At 41.3% G+C, this 23,804-nt stretch overlaps 1 protein-coding gene across 1 annotated transcript in view; it reads right to left on the minus strand.

Annotated features, from left to right (window-relative positions):
- The window catches only part of LRRC3B (leucine rich repeat containing 3B), a 226,458-nt gene extending 211,667 nt beyond the window's left edge, over positions 1–14,791 (minus strand). Inside the window, exon 1 of the mRNA XM_089690874.1 lies at positions 14,299–14,791. The gene's annotated coding sequence lies outside the window, so the exon portion shown is untranslated. The remainder of the gene's footprint in view (positions 1–14,298) is intronic.
- Positions 14,792–23,804: the final 9,013 nt, after the last annotated feature.

Genomic DNA, 23,804 nt, shown 5'->3' on the forward strand with positions numbered 1-23,804 from the left:
AATAAACATCAACTGCCTGATTTCCAACTAATAAATGGCAATTGGCCATGGGTACTGCTCCAGGCTCATATATTATGCAATCGGCCTTGGGAGCACAGGTCTTTAGAGAAATCCACTATATGTCTATGAACAATAGGAATAAGCCACACCAGTTCCATATTACAACAATTAAAATTTTATTGTGGCAAAAGACATAGAGTATCTCCTGCTGGAAACAGGCTATGCCCATGATGAGTTTCACCTGTAACTGGGCTTAGCTATCAAGGAAAGTAAGAATTGAGGGGAAGAGTGCAAAGATGAACTTAATCTGGGCCTGATTTACTACAGCATAAAGTGAGATGAAGTGAGCTGAATCCCTGCTTAATCAGAATATTTTTTTCCCCACTTTTATCTTTTTTAACTGGTTGTACACAAGTACACTTACTTTTGTTTTAATTTACCTGACTTGACAATTCAGTCAGGTTGTTAGCATATAAAAAATAAAGATACAAGGATAAATAACAAATGCAATCATTATATTGTGATTTAATGACGATAATGATAATAATTATACCCAAAATATTAATTATTAAAGCTTATCTAAACACAAAACCCGAAAAATGTAATACATTGCAGCGTACCTGTCCTTAAATGTAGTGGCTGAGTTGAATTCCTTTTTTTTAGACTTTTTTCCTTTATTCTCAACTGACAATCCTGCTAATTACACACTTCGTGTGCTAAGGTGGCTACACTCATTCATTCCACTGTAACTATGGAAAAGCAGCATTGTCATCCTAGGCTGCGCTCCTGATATGTACTTCTTCCTTTCTTCATCTCCATTATATGGGGAACAGGGTAATTTTTAGTTTGTGATTTCAGAGCAGCTTACAGGAATTGAAAACTACACCGAATTCCTGGTATGATCGTTAAGTGCTTGCTAGAAATGTTTATTATTGGTGCTTATATAGTGCCATCAATTTATGCGGCACTTTACATGTATATTGTATATTTACATCAGTCCCTGCCCTCAAGGAGCTTACAATCTAAGGTCTCTAAATCACATTCATATATTCTAGGGACAATTTAGACAGGAGCCAATAAACCTGCCAACATGCCATTGGAGTGTGGGAGGAAACCAGAGTACCCAAAGGAAACCATAACAAGCACAGAGGGAGCATGCAAACTCCAGGCAGGTAGTACTGTGGGTGGGATTCAAGCCAGAACCACTTAGCCACTGTGCTGCCTTAGGTTTTGATGTTGAAATCCAATGCAGGCAGTACATCTAAGGACTAGTAAGTTGCTGTGTATTACATTTATTTCTTAGCTTTAAATATCCTTTAAGCACTTCCCATCCAGCCTGTTGTAAAATGATGGCTGGGTGTGAGCACCATTATCCCAGGAGGATGTCATATGCACAGCAGTGATATCTGTCACCCATTGTGTTCACTGGATACAGGGAAGACCGATCATTGTAATGGGGCGGCCTTGGTACCATGTAATCGCTGTGACCTATCACAGTGATCACAAGACAGTAGTACAAAATGGCTTTCATTCATAGCTATTCATTGTGTATTATTGGGATCTCTGTGACTGATCACAGTAATCGTATGGTACAGGGGTCAATCACAGTGGACATGTACCATGTGATAGCTTTGGCCAGTCACACTATTGCGACAGCTTTGGTCACAGTATGTAAACAATAAATATAATAATAATATTACTTTTTTTTTTTTTTACATACTGTCACCAGTCAGTGTCTGTTATCACCAACACACCAGTCATATGAGGATGCTGTACTGCTCTGGTAGCAGTATGTGAAAGAAAAAAAATTGTGAAAAAAATGTTTATATAATGTCTCCATTTTCCAATAAACTGTGACAAAAAATTCCAGCTTCAAAAAACCTACCATGCCTCTAATTACTAAATATCTTAGAACCGTCTACTTTCAAAAAAGGGGTCATATGGGGCGTCATTTGGTATTTGTACTGCCTTGGCATTTTAGGGCCTCAAGAAATGAGATAGGCCTTCAGTACATCAGGACTGATCAATTTTTTATTGTATGTACCACAGTTTGTAGACTCTGTCCGACTAAATAATATACATTCATTTGAATTATTTTTAGCAAACAAATGTAGCAGAATCAAAGTATTATTTAGAAAAGCGCCACACCCTAAAATGTCCAAAGCAGCAGATTCCCACTTCAAAAAACTCACATAATTTTTTGATCAAAACAAATAAAACAAAAGGAATGCGCTAAATAAACATATAAAAAATATAACACAGAAAAAACATTTTCTATAAAAAAGAAAAAAGAAAAAGTGTTCATAAATAAAATACATTTTCACAAATTATATCTTCCAAAATCAAGTAATGCCCACACCGTGCTAAATCCACCACCAATAAAATTTGGATCACTCACCAGAGCTCAATGCTGATCAGCAAATGGACCAGCAAAAAACACTCTTGCTCTGGGAGCAATAGATATCAATCCAGTTCTTAGATGCAATGCTCTCCGGGTAAAAGATATCCCATAGGATGAGTGGTCACCATTCAAAGATAAGTGTAGATTCCAGGGGTATATATCACCTTTTTATCATATATCTCCGTACCATTGGGACCATATTCAAAGGCAAAAGAAAGAGATCAGGCAAAGGTACATAGGCGTGGCCTGCTGGATGCTGACGTCTGGGAACAGCTCTGGGTCTGTGAACCGGAGATCCGCGTTGAACGGCGGTGTGCCTATGTACCTTTGCCTGAGTCTATGCCTGTGATACTGGTGTCGATGTAGACACCTTAAATTGCGAGTGTTATTCAAACATTAAAGCGGTTAATGATTTTGGAACTTGCTGCACCATGATCTCTTTCTTTTGCCTTTGAATATGGTCCCAATGGTACGGAGATATATGATAAAAAGGTGATATATACCCCTGGAATCTACACTTATCTTTGAATGGTGACCACTCATCCTATGGGATATCTTTTACCTGGAGAGCATTGCATCTAAGAACTGGATTGATATCTATTGCTCCCAGAGCAAGAGTGTTTTTTGCTGGTCCATTTGCTGATCAGCATTGAGCTCTGGTGAGTGATCCAAATTTTCTTGGTGGTGGATTTAGCACGGTGTGGACATTACTTGATTTTGGAAGATATAATTTGTGAAAATGTATTTTATTTATGAACACTTTTTCTTTTTTCTTTTTTATAGAAATTTTTTTTTCTGTGTTATATTTTTTATATGTTTATTTAGCGCATTCCTTTTGTTTTAAATGTAGCAGAATACATTTTGGCCTAAATGTATGAAGAAAGATTATTTATTTGCAAAATTTATAGCAAAAATGAAAAAAAAAAACCTTGATACTTCAAAATTTTCAGTGTTTTTTCATTTACATAGCATAAACATAAAAAAAACAGTGGTGATTAAATAATACCAAAAGAAAGCTTTATCTGTCTCAAGAAATTATAACAATTCCATACGGGTACAGTGTTGCATGAGTAATTGTCATTCAACGTGTGACAACGCTCAAAGCTGAAAATTAGCCTGGACAGGAAGCTGGTGAAAGTGCCTGGTATTGAAGTGGTTAATTATTTTTCTTGTTCAAATATTTTATTAATTATACAGGGGATGGAAACATAGGCATGGGACAATCCATAAACATATGAACAGGACAATTAGTGGAAACAGGTATGATGTCCATATAAAGGTGGGGAGAGAAGTGGTTAATTATTTTTATCATCTTCAACACATCACAAACTACAAGTTCATGAACATTTCTCTGTTCTTCTTCTCTTACACTTTACACTGAATTAGAAAAATGTTTGTTAACCGGCATCAACAGTGACTGTAAAATCCTCTGTACCTGCCATGACACCCAGCAGAAGTGTTAAGTCACTTCAAAGGAAAGCCTCTACAAAGCATTCCTTTAAAGAAACACTGAATATTTTTTTTCTTTTGAGGTTGTGAAATACAGCTACAATAAGACTAACAATGAGAAAACACTCTGACTCAAAACCTGCTAGCAGAGCATAGGTATGTCTATAATATGGTGGCATTGTGGACAAGTTGAGAGTAAAAGTACCTATTAATGTAAAACATCCTCAGTGCAAACATCTAAATACACAGCTCAGTTGTATATATTTTACTGCTTTACTTGCAAAAGTTCTGTGCATCCAGTCTTGTGATTTACACATATCTGCCATACTGCACAGCCAAGCAGAGCAGCCCTCTTTAGCACCTTCAGGGACGGACTGACCATTTGGAAACTCGGGCACTGCCTGAGAGCCCAGGGTCAGTAGGGGGCTCCATGAGATGCCCCTTGTACCTTTTTCATAGGCTTTTTTGAGTTTGGGCAAGGACACAGGGGACCCATGATCCCCTATTGCCCGGGGGCCCCATGAGTTGTCAGTCCGCCCCTTAGCACCTAGCTACCTCCAGGATGCTTATAGGCCAATGAATCAGCATTGTCTTTCCTGTTAGGTTGACAGGGTGATAATCCATAAAGTAGAAAAGCTAAAGCAGGAATTAATGTCTGATTTAAAAAAAAATAGTATGTATAAAACACAAGAGTGGCTGATCAAATATGGTATATTCAACTGCTCTGCTTCTGCTCTGCTTTAAAGTTTCGCTTCTGCTTGCAAATAATTTTTATACTGGTAATTACCATTCTTTGCCAATTGACTTATATATCAACTATTTAAAATTTAATGCGTTCAAAGCAATTCAGGAAACTGATGTATAATGGCGTAAAGTCCTTTGCAGCACTAAAAATAGCTACAGAGCCCAGAGATGAAAATTGCGTGCATTCATATTCCCCATCATAATTCAGATATATGCCTGCATGCTTCATTAACAACACCCCTGTTTTGTTATTTTAATGGCAGCATTGCCTTCCATGAAACACTCCACTCACAAGGGTCCGGTGAAGCCAGTCAGAAATTATTTAGCTCAATATACAGTATATTTAAACTAATAACAAAGAACAGCAAGACTTCAGTCATGCATGGTAACATCTACTGTATAGGTCACGTGCCTTTAAAATCAGCTCCCTATGCTAAATAGGCAAATTGCTTTCTTCAACCACAAAGCTGTGACATAATTCAAACTGGAACACTAATGCATCTAATATATACTTACAATATTGTACACTAATGTACAGTTAGATCCTTATTATCATAGTATTATAATGAGGTTATCAAGTCAGACAACACAGCTCATTAAAAATAAGTGAAGCAAATAAAGATGGGCAATAGCAGTGCAAGTGGTTTTTGTTCAATTTTGGCCAACTCTTCTACAGGATAACAATCAGTCGTGCTTATCTGATCCACATAACAGTACCCCAAATAACCTGATCATTGCTGAAAGGAGAAAGACCAAGAAAATTGTTATGTCTGTGGTTTCCACAGCAGCCTGTCTTATTTTTTTCATTTATTGTATTTGGCATGTTGCTTGCTCCTAGTTAGACACCCCCAGCTTCTCCATTCTATAGTTAGTTTCTGCTTTACCTTTGCTGACTAAGGAGACTTTACGATAGAAATGCACTTTCATCTTTAAAAAAACAAGAAAAAGATAATTTGTAATGTACTAGGCTGGAACAAACTACATTGGTTTTACTTCTGAACTTTATTGGCGAGTTGACACTGCTTGTGGATCTTGTCAGCAAGTTGCCACGCTCTCCATACACACTGGGTCTCAGGAGGTATGTCTTTTGCATAAAGTGACATTTTGAGACTGAATATTTCTTGCAGATTACCAGCAGAACTGATCAGCTGATTTTTTTTTTTGCTAATTACTGGTGTTTTCGTTGACATAAGGTAAGAATTGCTGATGTTTCCTGATGAAACATTCAACTACTATGTCAGTATGGTTAGTTTAACATGAAATCACAAAATTCAGGTTACTTTTTTATTCAATGGTATACTGGTACATTGTAATCATAATCGTGAATGCTTATACAACATTTTAGTCTGTTTAGCTTCAAAAAGAGCAAATGGATCGTAAGTCCAAACCTCACTTAAATAAGCAAAGATTACTAATAGACACACTACGTTATAGAAAACAACTACCCAGAAGGAACACTAGTTCACCCAAAGGGAGTCCCAGTGTCACTAGTCCAGTGTAAGCCAGCAACAGTGTTCCTGATCCCTTGCCACACCAGTCATAGTGTCCTCACACCAGAGTAAGTCAGCAACAGTGTTCCTTATCACTAGTCATACCAGTGCTAGTGTCGCCACAGCGGAGTAAGTCATCAACAGTGTTCCTTATCACTAGTCATACCAGTGCTAGTGTAGCCACACCAGAGTAAGTAAGCAACAGTGTTCCTTATCACTAGTCACACCAATCCTAATGTCCCCACAATAGAGTAAGTCATCAACAGTGCTCCTTATCACTAGTCATACCAGTGCTAGTGTTGCCACACCAGAGTAAGTCAGCAACAGTGTTCCTCATCCCTAGCAACACCATTCCTAGTGTCGCCAAATTAAAGTAAGTCATCAACAATGTTCCTGATCACTAGCCACACCAGTCCTAGTGTCGCTGAACCAGAGTAAGTTGGCAACAGTGTTCCTTATCCCTAGCCACACCAGTCCTAGTATCGCCACACCAGAGTAAGTTGGCAACAGTGTTCCTGATCGCTAGCCACACTAGTCCCAGTGTCACCACATCAGAGTAAGTCAGCAACAGTGTTCCTGATCCCTAGTCACAACAGTCCCAGTGTCGTCACACCAGAATAAGTTAGCAACAGTGTTCCTGATACCTAGCCACACCATTCCTAGTGTTGCCACACCAGGGTAAGTCGGCAACAGCGTTAATGATCCCTAGCCACAGCAATGCCAGTGTCGTCACACCAGTGTACGTCGGCAACAGCGCTCCTAATCTCTAGCCACACCAGTCCCAGCGTTGCCACACCAGAGTAAGTCGGCAACAGTGTTCCTGATCCTTACCGACACCAGTCCCAGTGTCACCACACCAGAGCAAGTCAGCAACAATGTTCCTTATCACTAGCTACACCAGTCCTAGTGTCGCCAGACCAGTGTAATTTAGCAACAGTGTTTCTGATTGCTGCCACACCAGTCCCAGTGGTTGCCAGACTAGTGCAGCCAGCAACAGTGTTCCTGATCTCTGTCACACTAGTACTCATGCCACCAGAGCCAGTACAGCCATCAAAAGTGTCCATGATCGCACCCACATCAGTATCATCAGATCCAGTGCAGCCAGCAAGAGTGTTCTTGATCTCTGCCTCACCAGTGCAGTGTTGCCTCGAATGCACATCCCTAACTACATTCCAGTGAGACATTGCATTCAACATCTCCTTGAACGTCTGAGTGTGATTGGTGAATGCGGGAGCATAAATAGAAGACACTACTGAGGCTTGAAAAAGTACATTCCTACTGCTCTCCTACTGACCCTGTGAGGTTCTCTGTGTGTGATATGTATGTATTTTGTTACAAAGAGTTCAGATTAACGTAAAAGTGGGTTACTGATTGGCTCAATAAGTTACATGAGTTATCATTCCTTCTTGGATTTAGAATCCTCCCCACATTTCTACTATCAGATCAGGCAACAATAATACTAAAACTAGATTTCAGATAAAAAATAATCAAAAATGTTAACTAAATTATAATTTAGTACCGTAAATAAATGAACATTTATTTTTTTTCCCCAACTGAAGCTTATTGGATCAACTGTGACCATAGGATTATGTACCCCTCATGAATACGTGCTCATGCACGAAACGCGTAGAGGAGGAGCCATACGCAGTGACATTACACCGCTGAGACCACAAGGAGGTCCGGCGGCCATCTTTCTTTCTGCTTATGGTCAGTGATAGTTCCTATGCTGATTCTTTTTGTCATATTTTACCTGCAATAAACGTTTTTGGCTGAAAAGTAGTACACTATGGGCATTCTTCTTTTTGGCTTTGTGTGAGCTAATACCACCTTAGAGCCCATTCTTGGAGGACGGCAGCTGTGTGGCAGATTACCAGAGAGGAAGGAGATCTCTTGGACCTGACCAAGCTTCTGACTACCTTTTAAGGGGGACCTCCGGCCAATTATCATACACATTGCGTATTATGATTTGTCATCTGGTGAGTTTGCATTTTTAACATTCCTTCTGACACATCACCTGAGTGAATGTCCGGGAACACGCAGATCACCATCTAGAGACTATCTTGATTACATCAGTCACTAATATTTCTTGAACTGTCTCATGCTCTCATACAGGAGAATTGTGTGTTATACTTATCATCCTATTATCACATATACGGCCCCTTAATATTATATACCATTTGTGAATTGCATTTTGTCACTTTATAAGAGCCCTTTATTCTTAGTTAATACATGTTTTTAATCATATAGATTAAGCGCTGCACCCCTATGTTGAATTGTATCGTATGAGGTATTTTATGGTTGCCTTTTTGTGTATTAGCTGCTAGTTGTTCTTGGCGCTCGCTTCTTCTTCACTTTTTATTCATAGGATTCTGTATATGGAGGTTTTCTTTTTATTTCTAATTATTTATTTTATTTCTTTTTAGTGGTTAAACTAGATCAAGGGTGATCAACCTGTGGCTCATGGGCCACATGTGGCCCTCAGAGCCCTCTGATGTGGCCCTTGACCTCAAACCTGGGAAATGCACTCCCAAATCACGATCAATAGCTTGCTGACTCGCATTCCCAGAGCATCAGAGTACATCGAGCTAGCTCTGGCAGCTGAGGAAGCAGGAGCTTCATAAACTGATGCTTCCTCTGTAGCGCTAGCTTCTGTAACAGGCCAAGTGATACCAAGTGCACTTAGCCTGGGACCTTCTTTAGCAGCCTAGAGAGCGATGCCAGCAAAAGCTGGAAGAGGAAAAGAAGGTGTGTATTAGACACTTGCACTGTACTTTTGTAATGGGCAATATTGCAATGGGCTTTCACATTGAACCGCGGGTGCAGCACAGTGCACCTGTGGCTTTGCTGCAGTTTAGCTGCATTGACTTCTATTATATCTTGAATGAAAGAGTTTTGGTGTGATTTCAGGAACTGAACAACACTTGCAAGATATAATAGAAGTCTATGACAGAGCGCAGCTAACCGACAGGAAAGTCACAGGCGCACTGTGCTGTACCCACGGTGTGATTAAACTGCAGCATATCAGTGTGAAAGCAGCCTTATAGGGGGCTCGAGACAGCAAGGGCTCATTTACATTTGAAGTTTGGGGGGCAGTAAAACCCCATAGTGTTTTTACCACACTCCACAACCACTCACACAGCATCAGGGGTCGCAATTTCTTGTGGCTCTTGACCGGCTACCAAATCCCTTAAGTGGACCTCGCTATTCAAAAGGTTTGAGCACACCTGAACTAGATGGGCTTTTTGTCTTTTTTTAACCAGACTATGTAACTATATAGCACAAAAACTATGTAATAACATTGCTAAAGTAGCCTAAATAGAGAAAATCTAACTATTAAGAGAAAAAGTGGTTGGATAGGATTCTTCTTCCTTAAAGGGCTAATAGAGCAGCATACAGTTGGGAACCTGGTACAAAAAGACATCCAAAACTTATAAATAACACTGGTCTAAATTTGAATGTCACGTAACCTTGCTAATCATATTACCAATACAATACTTGTAGTACGCTACAGCAAAGTCTCAGCGGAAGCTTTTCTCAAAATAGAAATGTGACATAACCAAACCTGAATCCCAGACACTGACAAACTGAAATGTGTCATACATGTTACCCAGAAAAAAAAGTTCTTTCTTGCAACAAACATACTACATTTAAGTGAATCAACATCAATGTTAAAGTATCATGTAAAGGAAAATCTTTTGGTGAGTGGTGAAGGGTTAGGCACTATGCCAAGTTTTTATTTCAGACTCACCTCCCTATTTGTCCTAGTCCTGGTGTCATCAAGACAGAAAGTAATGACAACTGTCTAAGAAATGCACTGCCATCACTTTTGGAGATTTCCTTTTGCTTCCTGTTGCATTTCCAAGACAGGGAAGTGAAAGTTAATGTCCTCAGCAGTGATGGGAAACACTGATTTTTAAACCTGTCATGAGGACAAGACATAAATTCTTCCAATGAGGACAGATGTTCTGGTGAGAACTTTCTAAGAAATGCACTCCTCGCACTTTAGGAAGATTTCCTTTCACTTTCTGTCGCATTTCCAAGACAGCAAGTGAAGGTAAATTTCCCCAGAAGGACACATGTAGCAAAAAAAAAAAAAAACTGGTAGTGGGCTTAATCCTTTCCTACGCTCTCTCCAAAACAAACAAAGTCACAAACAAAAACTGTGGTGAGGTTAGACATTCAAGAATTTTACAACCAGAAAGTGAGCTTTAAACAAACCTGACCTCTGTAGCTGCAAACTCTGTGGAGCAATTCACCCACAAGGTTCACAGCACAAACAGTAAAGCCACTTTTTCACTTGCCTTCAGTGCCTTGGCGGTGAATTTTGAGGATGAATTGCTCCACAGTTCCTGCTGCTACAGAGGTTGATGGGGGCTTGTTTTAAAGCCTGGCCACAGGTTCGCTTTAAGACTTATTGGAGTTCAAAGCCTAATAATTTACTTGAGTAAGATTTTTATATGAATATAATATAGATCACATTAAAACTATACAAATTATCAATGCACTTGTTGAACTTTCATTAGGTGAAATGTATTTTTTCTTTTTGGCACAAATTCTATATTAAATCAGAGAAGGGAGATTTCTCTTTGCTCTGCTCTTTGATCTGGCCTGTGTGCTTTGTAATGTTTTAACATTTACTTTAACTTTTTGATGCTTCAGTACAGTAAATCAGATACGTGTCATCAGAGACCCAGTAAACAGACAGAACAAAGCTCTATGTAAAATCTGTATTTTTAGCTTTAGGGAATGAGTTGCTTAGTGTACTTTATATTTATATGGATTGGCTTTTTTGTTCTTGGTTCATTCAAAATCAATAATTAATCTTTATTTTTTTAACTAATAACCAATCTTCAAAAAAGAACATTGCACACATTTTATGAGAAATGATAGCAACAGTGTATTATCTCAGTAAAATAAATTTTTAATTTAATCCAATGCCAATTTTTAACTAATACTACCTTAGAATGTCCTTTGGATAACAAAAAAAATACACCCCCATAAGTGTACACTAAAATTGGCATTTCTTAATCTATTTTGGGACGTGTCCCCTTGTTTAAAAAATTCCATAAATGCTAGTATTAAGAATTACTTGTGCCTAGAGAGCAAGGACAATGCAACAATGTTTTTAATTATTATTATTTTTGTTATTATTATTAGTTAACGATATAAAGAGCAAATGCAATGTTCAAAGTACAGTAATTGATATAAGCCAACAACCTGATTGGTTGCTAATATATAGTTTGCTTAGCACATGGCTCTGAACTGAGGGCAAGTTCCAATACTTTAGATGGCACTGAGACATCAACTCTGTGCTCATCAGTAATCATTGTGTTTAATGTGTAACCTGGTAGTAAACAAAATCTCTGTTGAGTAACATTATAAATAAATATATATATATATATATATTATATTTAAATATACTATTTTATATATATATATATATATTTATATATATATAAACTGAGGGAAAGTTCCAACAATACTTTAGATGGCATTGTGACATCTAAGCTGTGCTCATTATCAATCCTTGTTTTTAATGGATGTTTAACCTGGTACTATAGGAAATCTCTGTTGGGTAACTTTATATATATATATATATATATATATATATATATATATATATATATATATCACACAAAAGCTCTGTCCTTCTGGTTTATACTATACTGCTGAAAGTAAAGTGGTAAGACATGTAAGCCTACAAGAACCCACACTTCAATAGCTTAGTGTTGCCAGAGAAATGATTTCTAATTTTGCACACTGCTACTTGCACTAATGACAATAAATAAGTTTGTTTATCACAGATAGGGTACTACATAGGTGACATAGCATGAAACATGCACACATTATTAACAAGCAAAAAGAGTCAACACTGCCATTTCATGTAACATATTCAAATGAAAGAAATACAACTAGAGGCTTCATTCTTTCATTTCCAATCAAAACTAATTTAATTGACTCTTTCCTTCCTCCCACCCAGCATTCTGCTTGTCTATGCTACCCTGTTAGGAATCGTAAGATGTATACAGTCTGACTGCACAGCACCCAGCATAATAAACAGCACTTATCATACTGTTTGCAGGCAGTTCAATCCAACATGACTGTGGAATAATTAGAATGTATTGTGGCTACATTACAAAGGGTGTGTACGCAGTACTGGGAGGAATCCACAGGCTGCAAAGAATTACATTGCCTGCTTTCCTCCATCTACTGATGCCTGCTGCTTCTTACAAACTCTGCTTATTTTATTGTTACAACCACCATAGCATGAAGACTTCCACTGCATATGTAATAACATACAGGAAAAATTGCAAGCTAAAGGACTGGACAAGGGGCACAGTGCCCAGGCTTGGCTCTTGTCTCAGGGATCACCAGCTGTATTCATAAATAACCTCATTATATCCCTCTCCTTATAAACAGCATGCTCCATGTACTCTGTGATTTCATGGAAAACTGATCTGGACTGACAAACAGTTATTCAATAACATTAGGTTACTTATACATTGGATCTTATGTGTTTGGTTTTCAAGCATATTTTTTATGAATGTGTATAGGGTTTACTACTATGGTCACACGACCATTATGAATGCATATTGCATAGAACTCCCAGATCTTGATAGGAAAAGAATTAGGCAAACAGACATGATAGATATAGATAGATAGATAGATAGATAGATAGATAGATAGATAGATAGATAGATAGATAGATTGATTGAAAAAAAATGGAAATATAGAGATAAACAGATAGATAGATAGATAGATAGATAGATAGATAGATAGATAGATAGATAGATAATTTTAACAAAAACATTATAATTTCCAGTATTTTCCAGACTTCTAGAACAAGACAGTACTCTCATACACTGGCATTCCTGATTTGAATCAACAATTCTGCTACCCTAGAGAATTATAGAGGGAAATCATTTAAACAAACCCCAGGCTGCATGGAGTGCTCCTGGCCCACTCTGTACTTGTTTCATGGTAATAAGTTATACCATACCCAGAATCATACAGGCAATTGGTCTCATGTCCAAAACTGAAAACAAACATGCCAAGTAAAGGTATTACTGAAGTGTCAACACAAAACAAAAGAGCCTCATTCAATCTAGAGGACTGTAATGATAAAAAGCCAATATTCATTTCTAGCACTTAAATTATACCGAGGATATGTAATAGTAGGGTTAATGAGCAGGTCATTGTGATTTATCAACTTTGTTGAAAACTCTGGAATAACATCAAACGAAATTCCTAGAAGCAAATACAGAAGGCAACTTTTTCCGAGTAGCCAAGACAAAGTGATCAGAAAAATAAGATGATCTCATTTAAAGGGCATAATCATTGTGATTTATCAACTCCCAGATGTTGAAAAATCTGGAATAAAATGAATTACTAGAAGCAGATAGTGATGGTGACTTTTCCAGGCAGCCAAGACATAAAAGTAAAATAGGGTTCATTTTGTTTGGGAGGGAATAAACTATAATCTCATTTTGAAGCATGGATCAATGAGTTTACCTCTAGAGAAGAAAATCACTGAGACTAGAACAGTTGAGTTGGGTTGGGTTTCTAGCCTATGGAAGAGATCAAAGAAGACCTTTCCCATCAACATTACCAGGAATCCTTCCAATAAAAAAAGAAATCATGTCCATCAGTAAAGCTGGGGCTTATACCCCGGAATTATGTGCAATACAACCAGCAGGGATATTAAGCAGACTCATTCCCAACACCTTCTTATCATGAGAAGATACAGCAGATGGTTCATCTTAGAAGAACTGACTGATTGATTGATTGATTGATTGATTGATTGATTACAGGGTCCAGGTTTAGATACAAAAACTATGCCCCTTCTTATAGGCAAAGAATAGGTGATCTAACCTAAAACTGGTCCTAAGGTCATCATACACAGCATGAAATCTGAAACATAATCATATCTAAGAGCAGCAATAGGGATCATCAGCCTAAGGAAAGACCAGCGATGACACCTTAGAGGTACTTTCCCATGGTGGCTTATTGATGGGCACAGGTCACAACTCCTCCATCAAACTTGACGGTAGTTGAATAGCGATGGATTGGCGCTCCATGGTGACAGCGATCATTCATCCTCCAGCATCAGCACCACCAACCCACAGCATCGGGGTGATGCGAAACACAGAGCTGGAAGGCAACAAGCATCTGAAGCGCAACAGGCGTCATTAGAAGAACGGGAAGATCTCTTACCTGGAGGAACTACCTGACGCCGCTGGAAGGGGAGGATGACAGCGACAACATGCTGCTTGTGGTCTCCTAGAGCTCCGATGTGTTGTGACAGATCGCAGGCGATGACCCGAGCTGTCACTGCTCTCCATCCATCCTGAGGATCGCAGGCTTCTCCAGCAGCCAGTGCCCCTCCTGCTGCAGCCCAAGGGAGGAGAGACACCGGTGTGTGTGTGTGTGTGTGTGTGTGTGTGTATGTATGTGTGTGTGTGTGTGTGTGTATGTATGTGTGTGTGTGGACTAGGCAGACAATGAAGAAGCTGATCACACACAGACACACACACCCAGCACAGTCAGACTGTGGATCTGCTCAGCAACATTCAGCACTGAGGATGGGTTGGGTGCTGCTGATGTGGGTGGGTGTGATGGTGACTCTACACCAGTGTCATCTCTCTGGAGGGTTTCTCATTTTCAGGCATGACCCTCTTTCCAGCTAATCATCTCTTAGAAGCCATCAGAATGTTCTTCTCTGTAGCAATTTCCCCCCTTTTCTCTTTCTCTCTCTCCCCCTCTCTGTTTTTTTGCCTGGCTGCTTTCTTACCAGTCACATTGCAGGAACCTGCCTGGCATAAATAATTCCTCCAGGTTGAAAAACAGCATTGCTAAAAATGTGCAATAGTTTCATAAAAGGCAGGGAGGGCTAAATCATCTACCTCCAATGTAAAAGAGGCGTGCAGAATGCACTGAATGTCCACTTTTTGTACAAATAATAAATGCACCCAAAAAAGTGCATTTATATGTTTTTCTTTATTAATTTACATCGGAGCTTGCAATGCATCACTATCGCGATGAGTGCGTGCACAGGCTCCTGCAGACTATTCCTCCAGCCCAGTGGCGTATTTAGGTTTTGTGCTGCCCTGGGCAACACAAAAATTGTCTGCCCCATGGACACTGATCAACACAACCCCCCCCTTCCCCCTCCCACGGAGAGAGCCTGACATTGACCAACACCCCTGCCCCCCAACCGGGAGAGCCTTCCACTAACCTCTCCTCTTCACAGCTCTGGACATCAGTTTCTATATACATCATTGCCAACTGCATCACCTTGACTATTGTAACTCCCTCCTCATTGGCCTACCTCATCGCAGGCTATCCCGTCTTCAGTCTATCATGAATGCTGCTGCCAGACCAGGGGCGGACTGACCATTCAAGCACTCGGGCACTGCCCGAGGGCCCGGTATTAGTAGAGGGCCCAATGAAATGCCCCTGGTACCTTTTTTATAGGCTTTTTTTAAGTGTGGGCAAGGACATAGGGGCCCCATGATCCCCTATTGCCCGGGGGCCTCATGAGTTGTCAGTCCACCCCTGTGCCAGACTCATCCACCCTACTAACCGTTCCCTATCTGCCATCCCTCTCTGCCAATCCCTCCACTGGCTTCCCATTGCCCAAAGGATAAAATTAAAAACATTAACAATAATATATAAAGCCATTTACAACTCTGCCCCAAATTACATCACCAATCTTGTCTCCAAATATCACCCAAACCGCCATCTCCGCTCCTCGCATGACTTCCTGCTCTCTAGCTCCCTTGTCTCCTCCTCCCATGCTCATCTCCAGGACTTCTCCAGAGTATCCCCGTCCTCTAGAACTCTCTACCCCAATTTATCAGACTATTGCCTACTCTGCTCACTTTTAGGTGATCTCTGAAAACCTATCTCTTCAGGGAAGCCTATCCTGCCTTCAGCTAATAATGGAATCTTCTATTCCTCCTATCAGTCCATCCCCCACATTTACTACCTTTTGTACCACTAGCCCCTCCCTCCTAGATTGTAAGCTCCAAGGAGCAGCCCTCCTAAACCTCTTGAATTGAACTGTATTGTTGCTGTATTGTCTCCCGTTATATTGTAAAGTGCTGAGCAAACTGTTGGCACTTTATAAATCCTGTATAATAATAATAATAATAATAATCAAGCAGCCTCTCTCGGATCCCATCTGGTTCAACTGGTGAGCATGTCCCTTCTGTCATCCCTTCTTCTGGGAGGAGGTGCTGCCCCCTTGAAAAATGCCGCCCTAGGCAAGCGCCTTGTTTGCCTTGTGGTAAGTACACCCCTGCTCCAGCTGCAAGCTTGCACAGAAGATGGATCTTCAGTAATGTGACTGGAGGAAGTAGAAAATGGTCCATAAGTCTTGGGATGCCATCGCAGTTGTGATCCATTGAAAACTAATTTGGCCACTCCTAATGTTGCTGCTATCTCTCTAATGGATTTGTTTAATTTTTGAAGCCTTACAATGCCCTGTTTCACTTGCATGGACAACTCCTTTGAACGCATGATGTAGGTTTACACCAAATGCAAATACCACACTTAGAATCAACTCCAGACCTTTTACCTGCTGAATTGATGAAGAAATAATGGAGTAGCCCACTCCTGGCCATGAAACAGCTTTTGATTCAATTGTCCAATTACTGTTGGTGTCTTGAAAAAGACACTCTTAAGAGCTGTATTTCCTAAACCCTTCCTCCAATTTGGATGTACATACCCTCAAATTAAACCTCAGAGTGTGCACTTTCAGCCCATATTCATTATATAACTATAGCTTGAATATGTTTTGGTAAATACCTGAAAAAATCTACAATTGTGGCTGTGTCCAAGTATATATGGACCTAACTGTATAGTAAAGAACCTGGCAGCTGTACATGGCAATCAGTTATTTATTTATTTTATTTCAGGTACTTATATAGCATCAACAGTTTACGCAGCACTTCGCATACATATATTGCACATTCACATCAGTCCCTAACCCTCAAGGGGTATACAATCTGAGATCCCTAACTCACACATACTAGGGCCAATTTAGACAGGAGCCAATTTACCTACCAGCATGTCTTTGGAGTGTGGGAGGAAACCCGAGTACCCGGAGGAAACCCACACAGGCAGGTGGTGCCATGGTTGGGATTTGAACCAATGAGCCTAGTACTGTCAGGTAGAAGTGCTAACCATTATGCCACTGTGCTGCCCATTCAGTCAGCTTCTATCTTCTATTTTAAAATCATGAGGCTGCAGTTTATCTGGGGATAGGCTGTGCCTAAAGTGGTTCTAAAGGAAGCTTTTTTACCCTAGTGCATTCCATGCATTAAGGTAAAAAAAAAACTTCTGCCTTTGAGACCACTATAAGCACAACCTATCCCCAGATAAACTGCTATGTGAATGCATTAAGATAAAAAAAACTTCTGGGAACAGCTTGCCCCCCCCCAGCCCTCACTTATACTTACCTCAGCCCAATCTTGATCCAGCGATGGGCATGAGAGCAGTGTCTCTCCCGAGTGTCTCTCCCCTCATTGGCACACACAGCAGCAGGAGTCATTGGCTCCTTCTGCTGTCATTCACAGCCAGCGAGCCACTGAAAAGAGGGCAAGGGTTGCTCGCTATTGAGGGCACTCATCAGGGGGGAGGAGCAAAGACCTCTGGTGGGGGGACCCAAAAATAAAAATATACTTTCTACTACTTTCTGATCCTCATCAATACCCTCTCCTCCAATCCTCGCTGGCTCTTCTCTACCTTCAACTCTCTACTCTCTCTGCCCCCACCTCCACCCAGCACCTCATTTACCGCCCTCGAGATTGCCAATCACTTAAAAAACAAGATTGAAACAATTCGCAGGGACATCGCCACTGCTCAGTCTTCATCCCCACCTATCTCCTCTCACAGAGCAACCCCCTCAACACCCCTCTCCCTTGGCCTCCCCACTGTTTAGACCTCCACCCCACCTAACATCCCTCACACTGACGCGCCCTCAACACTCCACTCCTTCGACCTTACTGCCACTGAGGAGGTCACTAAGGTCTTCTCTGAAGCCTGCCTCACCACCTGCCCCCTCGACCCTGTCCCCTCACAACTCCTACAACCTCCCTTCTCCTCCATCCTACGCTCCCTCACCCACATCTTTAATCTCTCCCTCTCTTCTGGCACATTCCCCTCCCCTCTGAAGCACGCGCACATCACTCCCATACTTAAAAAGCCCTCCCTGGACCCCACTGACCTGAAAAAATTAGACCCATCTCCCTGCTGCCATTTACATCCAAACTCCTTGAGCGCTTAGTCTATAATCGCCTAACCTCCCACCTCAATGACAACAACCTCCTCGACCCCCTACAGTCCAGCTTCCATCCCCTACACTCCACCAAAACTGCCTTACTTAAACTCTCCAACGACCTTCTAACCACCAAAGCTAATGGCCACTATTCAATGCTCCTACTCCTCGACCTCTCCGTGACTTTCGACACAGTTGACCACCCCCTCCTCCTCAAAAAACTACACTCCCTTGGCCTCAGAGACTCCGCTCTCTCCTGGCTCTCGTCCTAGCTATCACAACGCTCCTTCAGCATTACCTATAATGCTACCACCTCCCCCTCACTCCCCCTCTCTGTCGGGGTCCCTCAAGGCTCTGTCCTCAGGCCCCTTCTCTTCTCCATCTACACCTCCTCCCATGGCCAACTGTCACTCTCACGGCTTCAACTACCACCTCTATGCCGACAACACGGAAATCTATCTCTCGACCCCTCGCCTCACCCCCTCAATCCCCGCCCGAATCACTAGCCTACTGAACGACATATTAGATTGGATGTCGCTCCACTTCCTTAAACTGAACCTCTCCAAAACCGAGCTCCTAGTTTTCCCCCTGTCCCGCGCTCCCCCCCCCCCACTGACTTCTCCATCATGTCCAACAATGCCGCCATCAGGCCCACCCCGCAAGCCAGAGTACTTGGTGTCATTCTTGACTCCAATCTATCCCTCCAGCCCCAAGTCCAATTGCTAAAAAACTCATGCAGACTCCACCTCCGCAACATCATCAAAATCCGCACGTTCCTAACCCCAGAAGCCACTAAGCAGCTCATCCACTCCGTCATCATATCACGACTTGATTACTGCAACTCCCTCCTCACTGGCCTCCCTCGCCACAGGTTATCCCCACTTCAGTCGATCCTGAATACGGCAGCCACACTCGTCCACCTTACCAACCGCTCCGTTTCCGCCAACCCCCTCTGCCATTCCCTCCACTGGCTTATGATTGCCCAACGGATCAAATTCAAAATGCTAACACTGACGTACAAAGCTGTCCATAATACTGCCCCAAACTACATCACCGACCTAATATCCAAATACCACCCAAAACGCACTCTCCGTTCCTCACAAGACCTCCTTCTCTCTAGTTCCCTGGTCTCCTCCTCCCATGCCCACCTCCAGGACTTCTCCAGGGCATCACCCATCCTCTGGAACTCCCTACCCCAATCCATCAGACTATCACCTACTCTCCTCTCCTTTAGGCCCACCTCTTCAGGGAAGCCTACTCCACCCCCTGCTAATTGCCAATCTCCTCCACTCTTCCTACCACTCCATCGCCCACAGCTTTTCCTCCCGTACCACTATCCCCACCCTCCTAGATTGTAAGCTCAAAAGAGCAGGGCACTCTAACCCCTCATGTATCGCATTGTATTGTTATTGTACTGTCTCATGTATTGTCTCCCATTGTAATGTGCAGCGCTGTGCGAACTATTGACGCTATATAAATACTGTATAATAATAATAATAGGGGCTGCGCTGTGCAATACCATTGCACAGAGCAGGTAAGTATAACATGTTTGTTATATGTATTACAGACATTTAGAACTGGCTCTAAAGAAGGGGACCAGTTCCCCAAAAAGTGTCAGCTGGCTCAGTTATCCATTTACAAGTTGGAGTTGGTTAGTGGATGATTGCATTTTGTTCCTTGTGAGTTTTACATGCCTTTAGCCTATCAGGCTTGTGAGTATATTGTTATTTGTTTTATTAAATAAAGTGCTAAAGATAATGCACTAGGCATTTGCACCCTTTCTGTTTTTGTTTTTTGTCTAGTATTGATATTCCCAGATTCAAAGAGGGCTGCACTGCCTACCCTTCCAGTTTGGGTTGCTGGATTCTGGCATAACTCTGCAGTATAAGATAGGGGCCTCCACCATTTTTGAGTGCTGAAGTTGTGACAGACCCAACTGGGGCAGGGGCTGTTGAAGGGGACTGCAGGCTAGCCTCTTGGCTACTGACGATGGCCATGGCATTTGAGGGGGCTCTATTCTTTGGTGTGTGTCTGGAGGGAACCATTGGTGTAGATTACTTCAGATTCAAGTCCATGTGACCCCAAAACACACAGATGTTGAGAACTAGAGGACCAGGATTCAGATCTGGGGTTTCTTTGCCCAAACCAGCTTTGACTGCTCCCCCCCTAGACTCAGAGACTCTAAGCAGATGTTGATATAATCAGCTCAAAACAAACCTGATGCTGATGACTCTTGCTCTAATCTGTTTATTAAGGTGTTATGTGTATACTGTCTTTCTATTGTGTGCCTCCAAGGTGTGCATTCCCATGTTAATTGAGTTAATTGAATTACCTATTGTTTCTGTCTGTCTGCTAGTCTTGCTGGAGATGTGATTTGTATTATGTCCACTCTACCTTGTTACCAAACCATTGTAGGATGTCTTGGTGTTTATTATTATTATACAGGATTTATATAGCGCCAACAGTTTGCTCAGCGCTTTACAATATTACGGGAGATGATACAGCAACAATACAGTTCAATACAAGAGGGTTAGGAGGGCCCTGCTCCTTGCAGCTTACAGATTTATGTTAATGTGTAATATTTGTTTTATTGTTCATGTAGGGACTGCTCCTATTCCTGAAGTATACAAATCTGTATTTCTGTTCAATAAACACTTCCAGTTGCACCTGAGCTAGTGCTGCCTAGTTCTTGGGTGTAATGCCCAGCTATAATATCTTGGTCCTGTGTCTTAGCGGCGAAGGCCTCCACTATTTTTGAGCACTGAAGTGTCAAGTTTTTTTATTCATCTCCAGTTTAGCTCATTCTGTTCAACAAAAAAAATACTAAGGGAAGAGGAAATAAAGAAGTTAATGAAATCTAATTAGGGTTCACTAAGAGTTAATAGGGGTTAAATGTTTGTTTTTCTTTATTTACAAATAATTGAAATTCATAAATGAATGCTACAATAGTAACTTTCATGTATAAATAAATGCAGAGCAGATCCTGAGCTGCCAAACTCAGTTCTTCCTATGTAATCATCAAAGCTCTATACTAGGCAGCCAGCTTGTGCTTTGTACATACTTAAACCAGAACAGTGTTGCTGGTTACACAGAAAGAATTGAGATTTCTCAGTGTAATCTGCAGGACTGAGCCATCAATTGACAGCTCACTCATACACAGTGCAGGACATGGGAAGACTATGCAGAGGTGGGAGAAGCTCCTGCCCCAGCTGTGTCCTTCACACAGGGCCATGGATAATAGGGTACCATCAGTTCTCCTGTATGGGCCCCAGGCCAGCAGGGGGCAGGGAGGGTGATCCGTGCAGTGGGGGGGGGTCTTGGGGGGCAATTACTCTATGACTCTCTCTGCAGCAGCTGAAAGCTGTCTTCTTCTCTTCTCCCTCCCACTGGTTTTCAACTGCTGCAGAGAGAGCCATGCAGGGGATCAGTTCCAGAACTCCCACCCTCACACACACACTGCACCCATCACCATCCCTGTGCACCATACACTTTCCCCTGCTGTCCAGACCGCCCTACTGTGCCCCGACCCTAACAGTGCTTCTGGCTTCCCACCTCTCCTTCCTACAGGCAGCTGCCAGCACACAATAGGATCCTTCAGGATGGAGAGTGGTGGAAGGGTCTGGTAAATATGTCATGTTTACTAGCCCCTTTTTTCCCCTGAATGAACACAATAAGTGGTTGATGCTGATCACTCGCTGTGTTCATTTATAACTGAAGCGTAGTAAACTATGGGGGATAGGTTTTTTTGGGGGGGTGGCTGTCAAGTTGGCTGTATGGGGCCCCATGGTTTCTAAATGTAGCCCTGCATGCCCACCCCACAGCACAGCAACCAAGGCAAATGCCTCTGTCTTAGCATGGTCTTTTTGATCACATCCTTCATTGTAGTGACACTTCAATACTCATTCCCTGTGATCAGTCATGTGATATGGAATTCACCATGAAAAAGCACAGGGTAAGCATGACATTCATTCCTAGGCTTAGCTTTGCAGAGAAAGCTGATCCAACACCTCTTCAGTAAGTACACCCTATGCCTAAATGGTAATTCCAGCTGAGTGGGAAAGAAATAGCAACTAAAAAAAATAATACAGAATATTCAATTGTGACACAAGTCATACGGTGATTGAATGTTTTTAAAAATTGCCTTTCCTTTTCAATCTGTAGCACTTTAATTTTCTGTAAAAGGTAATACAATATGTCAACTTGGAGGCGTTTTGTACACAGATGGTGTACAGACCCCCCATCCCTCCCGAGGTGTCATTGGCTTACTGATATTCCCAGAAGTCTGCACTAAGATATAGTCAGATTTTTGGCATTCCTTGCAACAAAAATGTCATTTTTGGTGAGATTCTCCCACAGGGAAATCTCATCTAAAGGGATGTAGATCCTGCCACTTTCCTCATTAGAGCCCTGAAGGTGCAGTAGCTGATTGATAAGTATGAAATCACTCCCATACAGATTCAATCTGCACATGGACACAGACAAACAAACAGCTATTTCTTCAGAATAACTAAAGGTAGGAATCAGCAACAAAGTTTGTTAAAATCCTTGCAATGTACATAGATCACTCAGGGGGGAATGTTTTTTTCTCAACAAAAGTGGAGTTACTCTTTAAAGTGGACTAGTTCCCACATTGTGCACACTAAAGTATTTACAGATTCTGAGCAAGCAGTATAAACAATTAAAAACAAACCCACATTCAACTCTGTATCTACAGTTGCAAGAAAAAGTATGTGAACCCCTTGGGATTACGTGGAGTTTTGCATGAATTGGGCATAAAATGTGCTCTGAACGTCATCTAAGTCACAACAATAGAAGAACACAGTCTGCTGAACATAATACTACACAAACATTAGATGTTGCCATGGTTTAATTGCACATAACACATTAAGTCCAAAGGTTCACATACTTTTTCCTCCCTGCACTGTGAATGTTTACATGTTATGTGCAATTAAACCATGGCAACATCTAATGTTTGTGTAGTATTATGTTCAGCAGACTGTGTTCTTCTATTGTTGTGACTTAGATGACGTTCAGAGCACATTTTATGCCCAATTCATGCAAAACTCCACGTAATCCCAAGGGATTCACATACTTTTTCTTGCAACTGTATATGTATTGTGGAGAAAATTATTTTCAACATTCACAATACAGACACAGTGGGGATTATTTACTAAAACTGGATAGTGCAAAATCAGGTGCAGCTCTGCATAGAAACCAATCAGCATCTAGATTTTATTGGCAAAGCTTAATTGAACCAGCTGAAGTTAGAAGCTGATTGGCTACCATGCAAAGCTGCATGAATATTCTGAGTTTACCAGCTTTAGTAAATCTATCCTAGTGTGTTTTTCTATAAGAGCAGATTTTGGCAGCCTGCCAGACCTTTATTGTAAACACACAACAGGTGTTCTAAAGCCTCTTTCATATGGGCAACTGGAGGGGG

Source organism: Staurois parvus, unplaced genomic scaffold, assembly GCF_062004578.1.
Source record: "Staurois parvus isolate SC_StPar_1 unplaced genomic scaffold, SC_StPar_1.0 ptg000021l, whole genome shotgun sequence".
Classification (NCBI taxonomy): Eukaryota; Metazoa; Chordata; class Amphibia; order Anura; family Ranidae; genus Staurois; species Staurois parvus.